The 14,640-nt window shown below is 43.2% G+C and overlaps 1 pseudogene; it reads left to right on the top strand.

Moving 5' to 3' along the window:
- The first annotated feature begins 8,163 nt into the window (after positions 1-8,163).
- LOC110531161 (5-aminolevulinate synthase, non-specific, mitochondrial-like) lies at positions 8,164-11,786 on the top strand (annotated as a pseudogene).
- The last annotated feature ends 2,854 nt before the right edge of the window (positions 11,787-14,640 follow it).

Below are 14,640 nucleotides of genomic sequence, written 5' to 3'. Positions count from 1 at the left end.
CAAGTGTTGAGTGCCAATATTGCATGATCATCGCATCATTTACTAGGCTACTTACTAACATTTGACACAGCTTGTATTCGCCTATCCGTTTCACACATATGAATGTGCTTTCACAGCAATAAAGATGTAGGAGGATTATACAACATGTAAGTTAATGTTCGTACATCGGGGTGGGGGGGGGGGGGGGGGTGACGTTGAAGACGCTTGTGGTCTTGTAAAACAGCTGTAATTGACTGCTTACTGCTATCACTAATTGGTGGTGAGATGCACTAAAGCGACAAGGCCAGAGACGACGTGATTGCAATAGCCGCAAGTTCGAACTCCCCACAGGGCAAGGTATTTTATTTGAGGGAAAGAATATTGTTGGTCCTGGAGTCAAATAACACATACGTGACAAAGTAGATGGTCAGTACAGGTGCATCAAAGCTGGGACCGAGAGACTGAAAAACAGCTTCTATCTCAAGGCCATCAGACTGTTAAACAGCCATCGCTAACACAGAGAGGCTGCTGCCTACATACAGACGCAAATCATTGGCCACTTAAATAAATGGATCACTAGTCACTTTAATACTGTTGACGTATCTTACACTACTCATCTCATGTGTATACTGTATCTTATACCATCTATTGCATCTTGCCTATGCCGCTTGGTCATCACTCATCCATATATTTACATGTACATATTCGTATTCCATCCCTTTAGCTTTGTATGTATTAGGTAGTTGCCGTGGAACTGTTAGGTTACTTGTTAGATGTTACTGTACTGTCGGAACTAGAAGCACAAGCATTTCGCTATACTCGCATTAACATCTGCTAACCATGTGTATGTGACCAACACAATTTGATTTGATTTGCGATGGTTATAAAAATGCATGTAAACCATTGTACATGTAAGTGTAGGCCTATACGTCGATGTAATATAGCCTATATTAGTGACTATTATTTGTGTAACAGTGGCAGTTGCCTATGTGTCTGGCGATGCACTCTCACTCACACAAAACACACACAAGTTATCACACACACGCACACACACCTCATACTCACAAACACACGCACACACACACACACACTCACACACGCACTCACACACAAGCACAGCCCACACTGCTGTCCCATGTTATAGAGAAATGAAACTACTGGACACTTCCCCTTTTACACTGTGTATTTAAATACTGTAGTCTTGACATAGCTCATTCTACTATTTCTAATACTGTATCCAAGAAAATGCAAAAATCCAGTATTTACATACAAATATGCAGTTTATAAACAGTGTAACTGAAATTGTATTAACACACACCGCATATTTATTTCAATACTGGATTCTTGACATAGCTCACTCTAATATATATCTAAACTCAGAAAAAATAAATAAACATCTCACTGTCAACTGCTTTCATTTTCAGCAAACTTAACATGTGTAAATATTTGTATGAACATAAGATTCAACAACTGAGACATAAACTGAACAAGTTCCACAGACATGTGACTGACAGAAATTGAATAATGTGTTCCTGAACAAAGGGGGGGCTCAAAATTAAAAGTAACAGTCAGTATCTGGTGTGGCCACCAGCTGCATTAAGTACTGCAGTGCATCTCCTCCTCATGGACTGCACCAGATTTGCCAGTTCTTGCTGTGAGATGTTATCCCACTCTTCCACCAAGGCACCTGCAAGTTGCTGGACATTTCTGGGGGGAATGGCCCTAGCCCTCACCCTCTGATCCAACAGGTCCCAGGCGTGCTCAATGGGATTGAGATCCGGGCTCTTCGCTGACCATGGCAGAACACTGACATTCCTGTCTTGCAGGAAATTATGCACAGAATGAGCAGTATGGCAGGTGGCATTGTCATGCTGGAGGGTCATGTCAGGATGAGCCTGCAGGAAGGGTACCACATGAGGGAGGAGGATGTAAGATGTCTGTAAGATGCCTGTAAGATGTCTTCCCTGTAGGATGTCTTCCCTGTAAGATTGCCTGCAATGACAACAAGCTCGTCCGATGATGCTGTGACACACCGCCCGAGACCATGATGCTTTTTGCTAGTCATGTCTGGTCCAGCGACGGTGGGTTTGTGCCCATAGGCGACATTGTTGCCAGTGATGTCTGGTGAGGACCTGCCTTACAACAGGCCTACAAGTCCTCAGTCCAGCCTCTCTCAGCCTATTGCAGACAGTCTGAGCACTGATGTGGGGATTGTGCGTTCCTGGTGTAACACGGGAAGTTTTTGTTGCCATCCTGTACCTGTCCCGCAGGTGTGATGTTCGGATGTACCGATCCTGTGCAGATGTTGTTACACGTGGTCTGCCACTGCGAGGACGATCAGCTGTCCGTCCTGTTTCTCTGTAGTGCTGTCTTAGGCGTCTCACAGTATGGATATTGCAATTTATTGCCCTGGCCACATCTGCAGTCCTCACGCCACCTTACAGCATGCCTAAGGCACGTTCACGCAGATGAGCAGGGACCCCGGCCATCTTTCTTTTGGTGTTTTTCAGAGTCAGTAGAAAGGCCTCTTTAATGTGCTCAGAGTTCCAAACTGTGACCTTAATTGCTGTTAGTAAGCTGTTAGTGTCTTAAAGACCGTTCCACATGTGCATGTTCATTAATTGTTTATGGTTCATTGAACAAGCATGGGAAACAGTGTTTAAGATCTGTGAAGTTATTTGGATACTTACAAATTATCTTTCAAAGACAGGATCGTGAAAAAGTGACTCTTCTTTTTTTTGCTGAGTTTACTGCAAATAATTCTGAGTATAGCTTATGTAAATTAATCTGGTGTACATAAATATTGCATTTGTATAACTGTTACAGTGCTATTTTGGGTTTTTAATCATTTCTTGTATATTTAAATGTTATAATTATTTGTGTACTCGTTTGACATTTTACTGCATTGTTACAGTAGGAGCTAGTAAGCATTTTACTGCTGAACTGTGTATGCGAGCAATAAACTTTGATTTGTTGTCTACAGGGAAAAATTTGCCAGGTTACTTATCACGTGCAACTACATTGACAATTTAACTTTAAATAAAACCTAAACATGTTCTAATGTTTGCGACTATGGCCCTGGAGTGGCAACCCTTACACAGTGCATTCGGAAAGTATTCAGACCCCTTGAGTTTCTCCACATTTTGTTACATTACAGCCTTATTCTAAAATGGATGAAATTGTTTTTATTCCCTTTTGGAAGGTGGACCTTTGCCCCAGTCTGAGGTCCTCGGAGCTCTGGAGCAGGTTTTCATCAAGGAACTCTTGGTACTTTGCTTCGTTCATCTTTGCCTCGATCCTGACTAGTCTCCCAGTCCTTGCCGCTGAAAAACATCCCCACAGTATGATGCTGCCACCAACATGCTTCACTGTAGGAATGGTGCCAGGTTTCCTCCAGGCGTGACATTTGGTATTCAGGTCAAATAGCTAAATCTTGGTTTCATCAGACGAGTAAATCTTGTTTCTCATGGTCTGAGAGTCCTTTAAGTGCCTCTTGGCAAACCCAAAGCAGGCTGTCATGTGCCTTTTACTGAGGAGTGGCTTCCACCTGGCCACGCTATCATAAAGGACTGACTGGTAGAGTGCAGCAGAGATGGTTGTCCTTCTAGAAGGTTCTCCAATCTCCACAGGGGAACTCTGGAGCTCTGTTAGAGTGACCATCGGGTTCTTGGTCACCTCCCTGACCAAGGCCCTTCCCCCCTGATTGTCTAGTTTGGCTGGGCGGCCAGCTTAAGGAAGAGTCTTCCATTTAAACATGATGGAGGCCACTGTGTTCTTGGGGACCTTCAATGCTGCAGACTTTTTAGTTTTTTTTCTCAGATCTGTGCCTCGACACAATCCTGTCTTAGAGCTCTACAGGCAATTCCTTCAACCGCATGGCTTGGTTTTACCTGACATGCACTGTCAACTGTGGGACATTATATAGAAAGGTGTATGACTTTCCAAATCATGTCCAATCAATTGAATTTACCACAGGTGGACTCCTATCATGTTGTAAAAACATCTCAAGGATTATCAATTAAAACATGATACACCTGAGCTCAATATTTAAAAAAATATTTGTAATAAATGTGAAAAAAAAAATGTTTTACTCTGTCATTATGGGGTATTACAGTGGGGCAAAAAAGTATTTAGTCAGCCACCAATTGTGCAAGTTCTCCAACTTAAAAAGATGAGAGAGGCCTGTAATTTTCATCATAGGTACACTTCAACTATGACAGACAAAATGAGAGAGAAAAAATCAAGAAAATCACACTGTAGGATTTTTATTTAATTTATTTGCAAATGATGGTGGAAAATAAGTATTTGGTCACCTACAAACAAGCAAAATTTCTGGCTCTCACAGACCTGTAACTTCTTCTTTAAGAGGCTCCTCTGTCCTCCACTCGTTACCTGTATTAATGGCACCTGTTTGAACTTGTTTTTAGTATAAAAGACACCTGTCCACAACCTCAAACAGTCACACTCCAAACTCCACTATGGCCAAGACCAAAGAGCTGTCAAAGGACACCAGAAACAAAATTGTAGACCTCCACCAGGCTGGGAAGACTGAATCTGCAATAGGTAAGCAGCTTGGTTTGAAGAAATCAACTGTGGGAGCAATTATTAGGAAATGGAAGACATACAAGACCACTGATAATCTCCCTCGATCTGGGGCTCCACACAAGATCTCACCCCGTGGGGTCAAAATGATCACAAGAACGGTGAGCAAAAATCCCAGAACCACACGGGGGGACCTAGTGAATGACCTGCAGAGAGCTGGGACCAAAGTAACAAAGCCTACCATCAGTAACACACTACGCCGCCAGGGACTCAAATCCTGCAGTGCCAGACGTGTCCCCCTGCTTAAGCCAGTACATGTCCAGTTCCGTCTGAAGTTTGCTAGAGAGCATTTGGATGATCCAGAAGAAGATTGGCAGAATGTCATATGGTCAGATGAAACCAAAATATAACTTTTGGTAAAAACTCAACTCGTCATGTTTGGAGGACAAAGAATGCTGAGTTGCATCCAAAGAACACCATACCTACTGTGAAGCATGGGGGTGGAAACATCATGCTTTGGGGCTGTTTTTCTGCAAAGGGAGCAGGACGACTGATCCGTGTAAAGGAAAGAATGAATGGGGCCATGTATCGTAAGATTTTGAGTGAAAACCTCCTTCCATCAGCAAGGGCATTGAAGATGAAACGTGGCTGGGTCTTTCAGCATGACAATGATCCCAAACACACCACCTGGGAAACGAAGGAGTGGCTTCGTAAGAAGCATTTCAAGGTCCTGGAGTGGCCAAGCCAGTCTCCAGATCTCAACCCCATAGACAATCTTTGGAGGGAGTTGAAAGTCCGTGTTGCCCAGCAACAGCCCCAAAACATCGCTGCTCTAGAGGAGATCTGCAATGGGCCAAAATACCAGCAACAGTGTGTGAAAACCTTGTGAAAACTTACAGAAAACGTTTGATCTCTGTCATTGCCAACAAAGGGTATATCCAAAGTATTGAGATAAACTTTTGTTATTGACCAACTTTTGTTATTTCCACCATAAATGGCAAATAAATTCATTAAAAATCCTACAGTGTGATTTTCTGGATTTTTTTCTCATTTTGTCTGTCATATTTGAAGTGTACCTATGATGAAAATTACAGGCCTCTCTCATCTTTTTAAGTGGGAGAACTTGCACAATTGGTGGCTGACTAAATACTTTTTGCCCCACTGTATGTGTAGATTGATGAGGGTTTTGGAAAAAGTCAAGGGGTCTGAATACTTTTCGAATGCACTGTATAGTCTACGGGTTAACCATCCAATTTCACCAGCCAAGTGTGGTGTGATCTCTCTTTTTTGCTGCTTATCAGAGAAAAAACAGGTTGTCAATTGCCACCCACTGACTTGACATTTATATTTACAATTCTGACATTTATTTTGTTCTACGTAAACAAAAAAGACAAAATCCAAATGCAAATGTTTAGCTCTTATTAATATCATGAATTTGGGCTAGGCGCAAGCTGCAACATAATAGGGCATCAGAAGTATTGACTCCTAGCTATCTAGGTAAGGTTAGCTATATGCTGATTAGTTCTTTGGTGTTTGCTCTGAAAGGCAAACAAAAATAGATTGCTTTTTGAAGGAAGCCTGCAAATTGTTGCACAGTTTAATCTAAACTAAGCTATAGTTTTGTCAATCAAAATCATCCCCATCAAATTGGCCAGTGTTAACTAGTTACCTAGTTACCTAGTGTAACATTCTAGTGTTGATTCGGGTGTTAAATGATCTCTGTAATTGTTACATTAACACTCATAAGTGTAAAAGAACCCCAGTGTTGGTGTTAATAACCAGAGTTGACTTTGAGAATGTGAATGTGTCAGTTTTACTCTGCGGAGAGCAAACCACACCCATCCTTATCATATTACTCAGCCTGCTCGATTGAAGTTAGATTTTTAGGAGTTCAAGTGAAGTTGGGAAACCTATTGTTATTTTCTGAAATATTTTCATTCAATATGGTCAAAAAACTAAACCATAGATTGGTTAGACTGAACAGAAATGTAAATGCAACATTTGTTGGTCCCATGAACTGAAATAAAAGATCCCTGAAATGTTCCATATGCACAAAAAGCGTATTTCTCTCAAATTTTGTGCACACTTTTCTTTACATCCCTTTTAGTGAGCATTTCTACTTTGCCAAGATACTCCATCCACCTCACAGGTGTGGAATATCAAGAAGCTGATGAAACAGCATGATAATCACACAGGTGCATCTTGTGCTAAGGACAATAAAAGGCCACTCTAAAATGTGCAGTTTTGTCACACAACACAATGCCACAAGTTTTGAGGGAGTGTGCCATTGGCATGCTGACTGCAGGAATGTCCACCAGAATTGAATGTTCATTTCTCTACCGTAAGCCGCCTCCAATGTTTTATAGAATTTGGCAGTACATCCAACCGGCCTCACAACCGCAGACCAGGTGTAACCACACCAGCCCAGGACCTCCACATCCAGCTTGTTTACCTGCTGGATCATCTGAGACCAGCCAAACGGACAGCTGATGAAGATGTGGGTTTGCACAACCGAAGAATTTCTGCACAAACTTTCAGACACAGTCTCAGGGGAGTTCATCTGAGTGCTTGTCATCCTCACCAGTGTCTTGACCTGACTGCAGTTCGGCCTCGTAACTGACTTCAGTGGGCAAATGCTCACCTTCGATGGGCATTTGCACGCTGGAGACGTGTGCTCTTCACAAATGAATCCCGTTTTCAACTGTACAAGATGTCAGACGTTTTGTGAGTGAGTGGTTTGCTGATGTCAACGTTGTGAACAGAGTGCCCTATGGTGGTGGTTGGGTTATGGTATGGGCAGGCATAAGCTACGGACAACAAACACATTTGCATTTGATCTCTGGCAATTTAAATACACAGAGATACCGTGACTAGATCCTGATGCCCATTGTCGTGCCATTCATCCGCCGCCATCACCTCATGTTTCAGCATGATAATACACGGCCCCATGTGCATGGATCTGTACACAATTCCTGGTTGCTGAAAATGTCCCAGTTCTTCCATGGCCTGCATACTCACCAGACATGTCACCCATTGAGCATGTTTGGAATGCTCTGGATCGACGTGTACGGCAGGGTGTTCCAGTTCCTGCCAATATGCAGCAACTTTGCACAGGTCATTGAAGTGGAGTGGGACAACATTCCACAAGTCACAATCAACAGCCTGATCAACTCTATATAAAGGAGATGTGTCACGCTGCATGAGGCAAATGGTGGTCACACCAGACACTGACTGGTTTTCTGATCCACACCCTCCCTTTTCTTTTAAGGTATCTGTGACCAACAGATGCATAACTGTATTCCCAGTCATGTGAAATCCATAGATTAGGGTCGAATGAATGTAATTAAATTGACTGATTTCCTTACATGAAAACGAAAAGGAGAGCCGCACACTCTAGGAGCTCAGATTAAATCATTTAATAATCTCATTTCCAACGTTTCGACAGACTAGCTGTCTTCATGAGGGTATATTGATTTCCTTACGTGAATTGTAACTCAGCAAAATATTTGTAATTTTTGCATGTTGAGTTTATATTTCTGCTCGGTGTATTTTCATATTTTCCTCAGTGCACTAATAGGCCTACACAATTCAATCAAAGACGGATACATGTATTTAAGTTAATCAAATGTCCTCCTGTTGTTGATGGTAGAGTCAGAGCAGGTGGTCCAGCTACCCCCGGGCCACCCAATGCCCCATGCTGGCCAGCCGGTGTGCTCCAAATTCCCCTTCCTGGTGGCTGAAATGGTGCAGAAGAACACCAACGTGGTGAGGGAGGCCCGCATCGAGCTGTCAGAGGAAATACAGGACAGGAGTACAGTCTACACAGGTAAGAATGCGAGCGGTCTTTGACCTTTTCCACTCAGTTGTGTAAGCAGTTATATGTGTGTTATGAAAGCTTGGTGTGGATAGTCACCTTTCAAGAAATCCCAGGACTTTTGTCATACTACACCTAGTCTAGTAGAACCACTCGTAAAAGCTACCTAGGTGAGGTGGAAGTGGTTTTGCTACTGTAGGAGTCTAGTTGATCACTCTTTTAAACCGTCTTCATCCCCCTTTATTGATACAGAGAAGTCTGAGTCCAAGGTGTATCCCGCTGTGGGTCCCAATCAATGCTGACAGGGCCGACCCAGGTACCCTGAAGAACATGCTGAAACAGCGTCCCCCTAAGGTCTCTCACTTACTACGAGACAACCTGCACGAAGGTAAACACCTGCTCACATGTATCCTGGTACACTTGGGGCTACACGTTATATTTTTGTGTATCGACTGTTCAGGCATCCCTGATTTTAGAAAGAGGCTGCATCCAAACTACAGTGACAAAGACCTTACCCGTCGTTATTTCTCTTGCAGCGTGTGCCAACTTCCACTACCACAAGTTCTTTGAGAAGAAGATTGACGCCAGGAAGAAAGATCACAGCTACCGGATGTTTACTACGGTGAAAGGGCGCGCCAAGTCCTTCCCCATGGCAGACAACTGCTCAGAGTCGCTTCTCATGAAGAGAGACGTGTCTGTGTGGTGCAGCAATGACGACCTGGGCATGAGCCGGCGACCCAGAGCCTTTCAGGCCATCATGTGAGTGGGGCACAAAGGTGAGAAGACCGATTATGACTGATCCAAACGGAATAGTTTTTCATACCCTTGTTCTTTCCCGGGTTCTATAGTAGATTCATTTTACATTCTATGACATGCTCATGGACAGAATGATGTGATGCAGGGTAGAAGGAACAGCGGGGCCAAGAAGTGAATCTTCCATCACAACGACATCAAACATGTAATAGTGCTGCTACTTAAGTCTGACCCTACCACCCTTATGATTGTGGCCTTTGAGATGGTGCTCTCCATGGACGCAGATAGCAATGCAGATAGCCCGGTTAGCCAATGTGTGGGAGCACTAGTTGGTTGGCCCAATTGAGGTAGTATGTCCATGAATGTATAGTTAAAGTGACTACGAATATATGATAAACAGAAAGTAGCAGCAGCGTAAAAAGAGGGGTTGGGGGAGGCACACAATGCAAATAGTCCGGGTAACCATTTGATTACCTGTTCAGGAGTCTTATGGCTTGGGGATAAAAACTGTTGAGAAGCCTTTTTGTCCTAGACTTGGCACTCCGGTACCGCTTGCCATGCGGTACTAGAGAAAACAGTCTATGACTAGGGTGGCTGGGGTCTTTGACTATTTTTAGGGCCTTCCTCTGACACCGCCTGGTGTGGAGGTCCTAGAAGGCAGGCAGCTTAGCCCGTGATGTACTGGGCCGTGTGCACTACCCTCTGTAGTCCCTTGCGGTCAGAGGCCGAGCAATTGCCGTACCGGGCAGTGATGCAACCAGTGCTCTCGATGTTGCAGCTGTAGAACATTTTGAGGATCTCAGGACCCATGCCAAATCTTTTAGTTTCCTGAGGGGGATTAGGCTTTGTCATGCCCTCTTCACGACTGTCTTGGTGTGTTCGGACCATTCTAGTTTGTTGTTGATGTGGACACAGAGGAACTTGAAGCTCTCAACCTGCTCCACTACAGCCCCGTCGATGAGAATGGGGGCGTGCTCGGTCCTCCTTTTCCTGTAGTCCACAATCATCTCCTTAGTCTTGGTTACGTTGAGGGATAGGTTGTTATTCTGGCACCACCCGGCCAGGTCTCTGACCTCCTCCCTATAGGCTGTCTTGTTTTGAAAGTTGAAAGTACTACTTAAGTAGTTTTGGGGGTTTTCTGTACTGAACTATTTATATTTTTGACAACTTTTACTTTTACTCTACTACTGTACATACCGAAAGAAAATAATATACATTTTACTTGAGCCCCAAAAGTCAATTTTAAACCGGAAAATTATCTAATTCACGCACTTATCAAGAGAATATCCCTGGTCTTCCCCACTGCCCCTGACGTGGCGGACTCACTAAACACTCTCTTCGTTTGTAAATGATGTCTGAGTGTTGGAGTGTGCCCCTGGCAAGAAAATAGTGCCGTCTGGTTTGCTTAATATAAGGTATTTGAAATCATTTATACTTTTGCTTTTGATATATTTTAGCAATTACATTTACTATTTATACTTAAGTATATTTAAAACCAAATACTTAGACTTTTAGACTTTTACTCAAGTAGTACTTTACTGGGTGACTCACTATTACTTGAATCATTTTCTATTAAGGTATCTTTACTTTTACTTAAGTATGACAATTGAGTACTTTTTCCACCGCTTTCAATCCAAAAAAATCATACACACATTAGTTCACAAACCTTCATTCAAAAAGTGGATGAACATTTGAAAAATCTGTTTTTAAAAAATTGCAACAATTAATGGTTGATAAACACTCTCCGAAAGAGAAAAAAAAAGCTCAAATTAATATGGGTGTTTATCAAATATTTAACTCACCCAGACCGTCATATTAATTAAATACATCTTTACCTGGTTTATGCCTTACCTTACCTCATTTATTCTTCACAGGTAGGGCGCTTGGTTTAGTTGGCGGCTACATCGTCGGTACCAATGCCCTGGTGCCCTGGTGCCCTGGTGGACACTGTGTGCTCCTACGCAGTAGGCTTCATCTTCACCTCGCTGCCCCCCATGCTGTTGGCCTTGGCCCGGGAGTCCATCCAGACCCTGAATGGGGAGGAGGGCCGCGTGCTGCGCAGGAAACACCAGAGGAACATCAAGCTGCTGCACCAGATGCTGATGGCCTCAGTCCACGGTCCACTGCCCCAGCCACATCATCCCTGTCAGGGTAAGCCTGGCCTGTTAATCGAGATTCAAACCATGGAAACGAGAGACGGAAAATCCTATCAACTTTGGATGTTATATTTCATCCCTGAAGAAAGCAATTTATATTATCACCTGATGATTAATCTTTGACCCCTTGTTCCAGGTGGTGGACCCTGCGAAGAATACAGACGTGTGTGACATCATGATGTCTCGCTACCACATCTACGTGCAAGACATCAATTACCCCATGGTGGCCCGGGGAGAGGAGGGCCTCCGCATCGCCCCCACCCCACATCACACACCCCAGATAATGCAGTACTTTTTCGGTAAGCACACACCCCAATGAGTCTTTGTGGTTTTGAATCCAGTAGTTACAATTGTGATTGATTAAATATGAATGTTTTTCTCTCCACAGAGCATCTGGTGAAGGCCTGGAAGGAGGTAGGTCTGGAGCTGAAGCTTCACTCGTCAGGGGAGTGTAACTTCTGCCAGCAGCCGCTAGATTTTGAGCTGATGACAGAGAGAGAGAAGTCATCGGCATGAGTAACATGATATCGGCCAGGGCCTAACATTTTAACCCCAGAAATGATATTTTAAGATATTTGTTCTCTTATCTATGTATAATTCTATCACCATTTATGAAATATTCTTATTTACAAGTAAATGGTTGGGGAAAGTTATGCTTTGGCTATTATGCTGTGTTTTGAGCAACTGGAAATTATATTATTTAACATTATCTCAACCAAATATCAGCTTTGACAAACATTAAACATAACCTCTGCTCTGCCACACCTCACCGGAGGGATTCAGCAAATCTGCAACCACTGTGAGAACACACGTTGTGTAACTCTTTTCCCTACGCATTTTAGAATGTTTTTCTGACATGGAGGACTTGGATACAGTTGGTCCAAAGGGATAGAACCTACACGCATTCAATGTTTTTCAGAAGTTGCAAATGAATTTCTATGTCAATATGTAAGTCATTTTTCGTAGATGTTAACCTTGGGGTGTGCCTATTCCTCTAACAGCACCCTTGAGCCAACACCTAAATCATAGTAAAATCCCCCTCTTAACTGTGTTTCAACGTGTTGAAGAATGTAGCATTGTGCCCCTTCATGCACCTCCATGTAACTCTGGGCCTTCAATAATTGCTCCTTTAACGTTAGCAAAAGACTCTCAGGCGGAGCAGAACAAGTCACCTCTTGAATTGACGACACTCATTCACTGTTTTGACTCTAACTAATCTAGGTTTAGAAGGCTTCAAATGGAGAGTCATCATTCCAGCATATTACACATTAGTGCTTAACAGATTCAGAAAGCTTTAATGTCCTCAAAGAGGCCATTCATTTTTGCAGCATTCACAATACATGCAGACCAGACACATTAAAAAGCAACATTAAAATCGCGAAGGATATTTGTGAGCAAGTAGACTGGATAAGTGCAGGTTCATGATAGAAATGTCAAAAAATGGCCTGCTTGAACATGTTAATTCATGTGCAAGTGCTAAAGTGCTATTAGTCCAACATTTTATTAAGTTACAGTATTGAATTTGAAATAAAAGAGTCCCTGGCTCTGTTTGTTTTGACTTTTGGTTGCCTATACTTGCCGCCAGAGAGGAGGGGCTGGAATTTGGGGTGGAGTTGGCGGTAAGTGTCAAATACTATCATTGGCCTTCTGGAGGGCTCTTGCACAACCAATTCTTCTGTGCGACCTTGGCATAAGCTTGAGCTCAACATGCAATTTCCATTTGCTCCTTAGTACTTTTACACTTCATATGCGTAAGGCCACTTGGTCATGAGACCCTTCATAACTCGGGTCACTACTTGGGGTTCCATTTGACACACTATCAAAGTGTGTGAATATCATCGTGATCGTAGCATATTCGCACATCACAGTGTAGCTGATCGGTGCATTCAACATGCCTTTCTTCTTTCCACCAGAGGGAGCACCAGCGCACCTTATTTCAAGGAGTCGGGTTGCCTCATTTACCGTGAGTGCAGCAATTGCAATGTGACACTAGACGGGAATAATGCAACACGCACCACCATCTCCTTGGTCTAAGGGTTAATCAATGTTTTGAAGACAATACGTTTGGAACCGTTTTAACGTTAATGTTAATTTGTCAAGATATAAATATGAAAGAAACCATCTAATTTCGTCTGTCCACATTCTCTAGTGTAGAGTTGAAGCCGTTTAAAAACGTGAAAAAGTGCCATGGTTAAAGCCGTCACTCTATTATTTACGAGGGTTACCTACATGCCAGAAGAGGCTGTTGGGAGGAGCTATAGGAGAACGGGCTCGTTGGAATGGCTGGAATTATTGGAACGGTATCAAACACATCAACCACATCAACCACGCCATAACAATGAGCCTGTCCTGATAAAGCTCCTCCCACCAGCCTCCTCTGCTACACACTTAACATCTGCACATGACAAGAGCGTTGTACATAATGGGGTGAGGGAGAGGGTTCGAAGCAACGCTCTCGACATGCAAAGCCAGGATCCTGCAAATCAAAGATATTCCTGCTGTTCCTGAGAGAGAGAGAGAGAGAGAGAGAGAGAGAGAGAGAGAGAGAGAGAGAGAATTACCATGAGCTCACATTCTGAGATTATTATGTAATTGGAATGCTTCTCTGAGTGTACTAGTCAAGCGACCAGCACCACTAGTGCACTTGGCAGAATGTTCTGTACACTACGTTCTGCATTCGACCAAATTGTCTTACACCTACATCATTCATCATAGATTAAATGCACACCCTGCAGTTCCTTATCAGGGCAGAACAGAGGCAGGACCCATGCCTCTGCACTGCACACTCTCTGGGGAGAAAACAGGGTGCATGCATGTGGGTGAGAAGACAACACACGTGTGTGAGAGAGAGAGAGAGAGAGAGAGAGAGAGAGAGAGAGAGAGAGAGAGAATGCAGGTTCAGCTCTGCTCCCCTCCTTTTTGCATTAATCCTGCGAGCGCTGCACATCTGTGTCTCCCCCACTCACGTGCACAGACAGATGAGCTGAATGGCTGGCTTCCCATTGCACTCAACACAAACACACTCTTTCCCTCTCTCTCTTTAGCACACACACACACATTCTCTTTCTCTCACACACAAAAACAGACACTGAGGGTGGTCCTGCGGATTCTTGCCACAGAAATCATCGTCTTTGTAGTCCACAATGTGATGATAACAAAACACAAAATCCTCTGTTTTTTTTTATGAAAGAAGGAGAGCAAAATATATCTTCTGGCAAGACATACAGTACCAGTCAAAAGTTTGAACACACCTAGTCATTCTCTTCACTGTAGAATAGTGAGGACATCAAAACTATGAAAAAACACAATTGAAATCATGCAGTAACCAAAAAAGTGTTTAACACATCAAAATATGTTTTAGATTCTTCAAAATAGCCACCCTTTGCCTTGATGTCA

Source organism: Oncorhynchus mykiss, chromosome 9, assembly GCF_057628025.1.
Source record: "Oncorhynchus mykiss isolate SJ-2025 chromosome 9, ASM5762802v1, whole genome shotgun sequence".
NCBI classification, from domain to species: domain Eukaryota; kingdom Metazoa; phylum Chordata; class Actinopteri; order Salmoniformes; family Salmonidae; genus Oncorhynchus; species Oncorhynchus mykiss.
The sequence above is the reverse complement of the archived record's forward strand: the minus strand, read 5'-3'. Positions and strand labels throughout refer to the sequence as shown.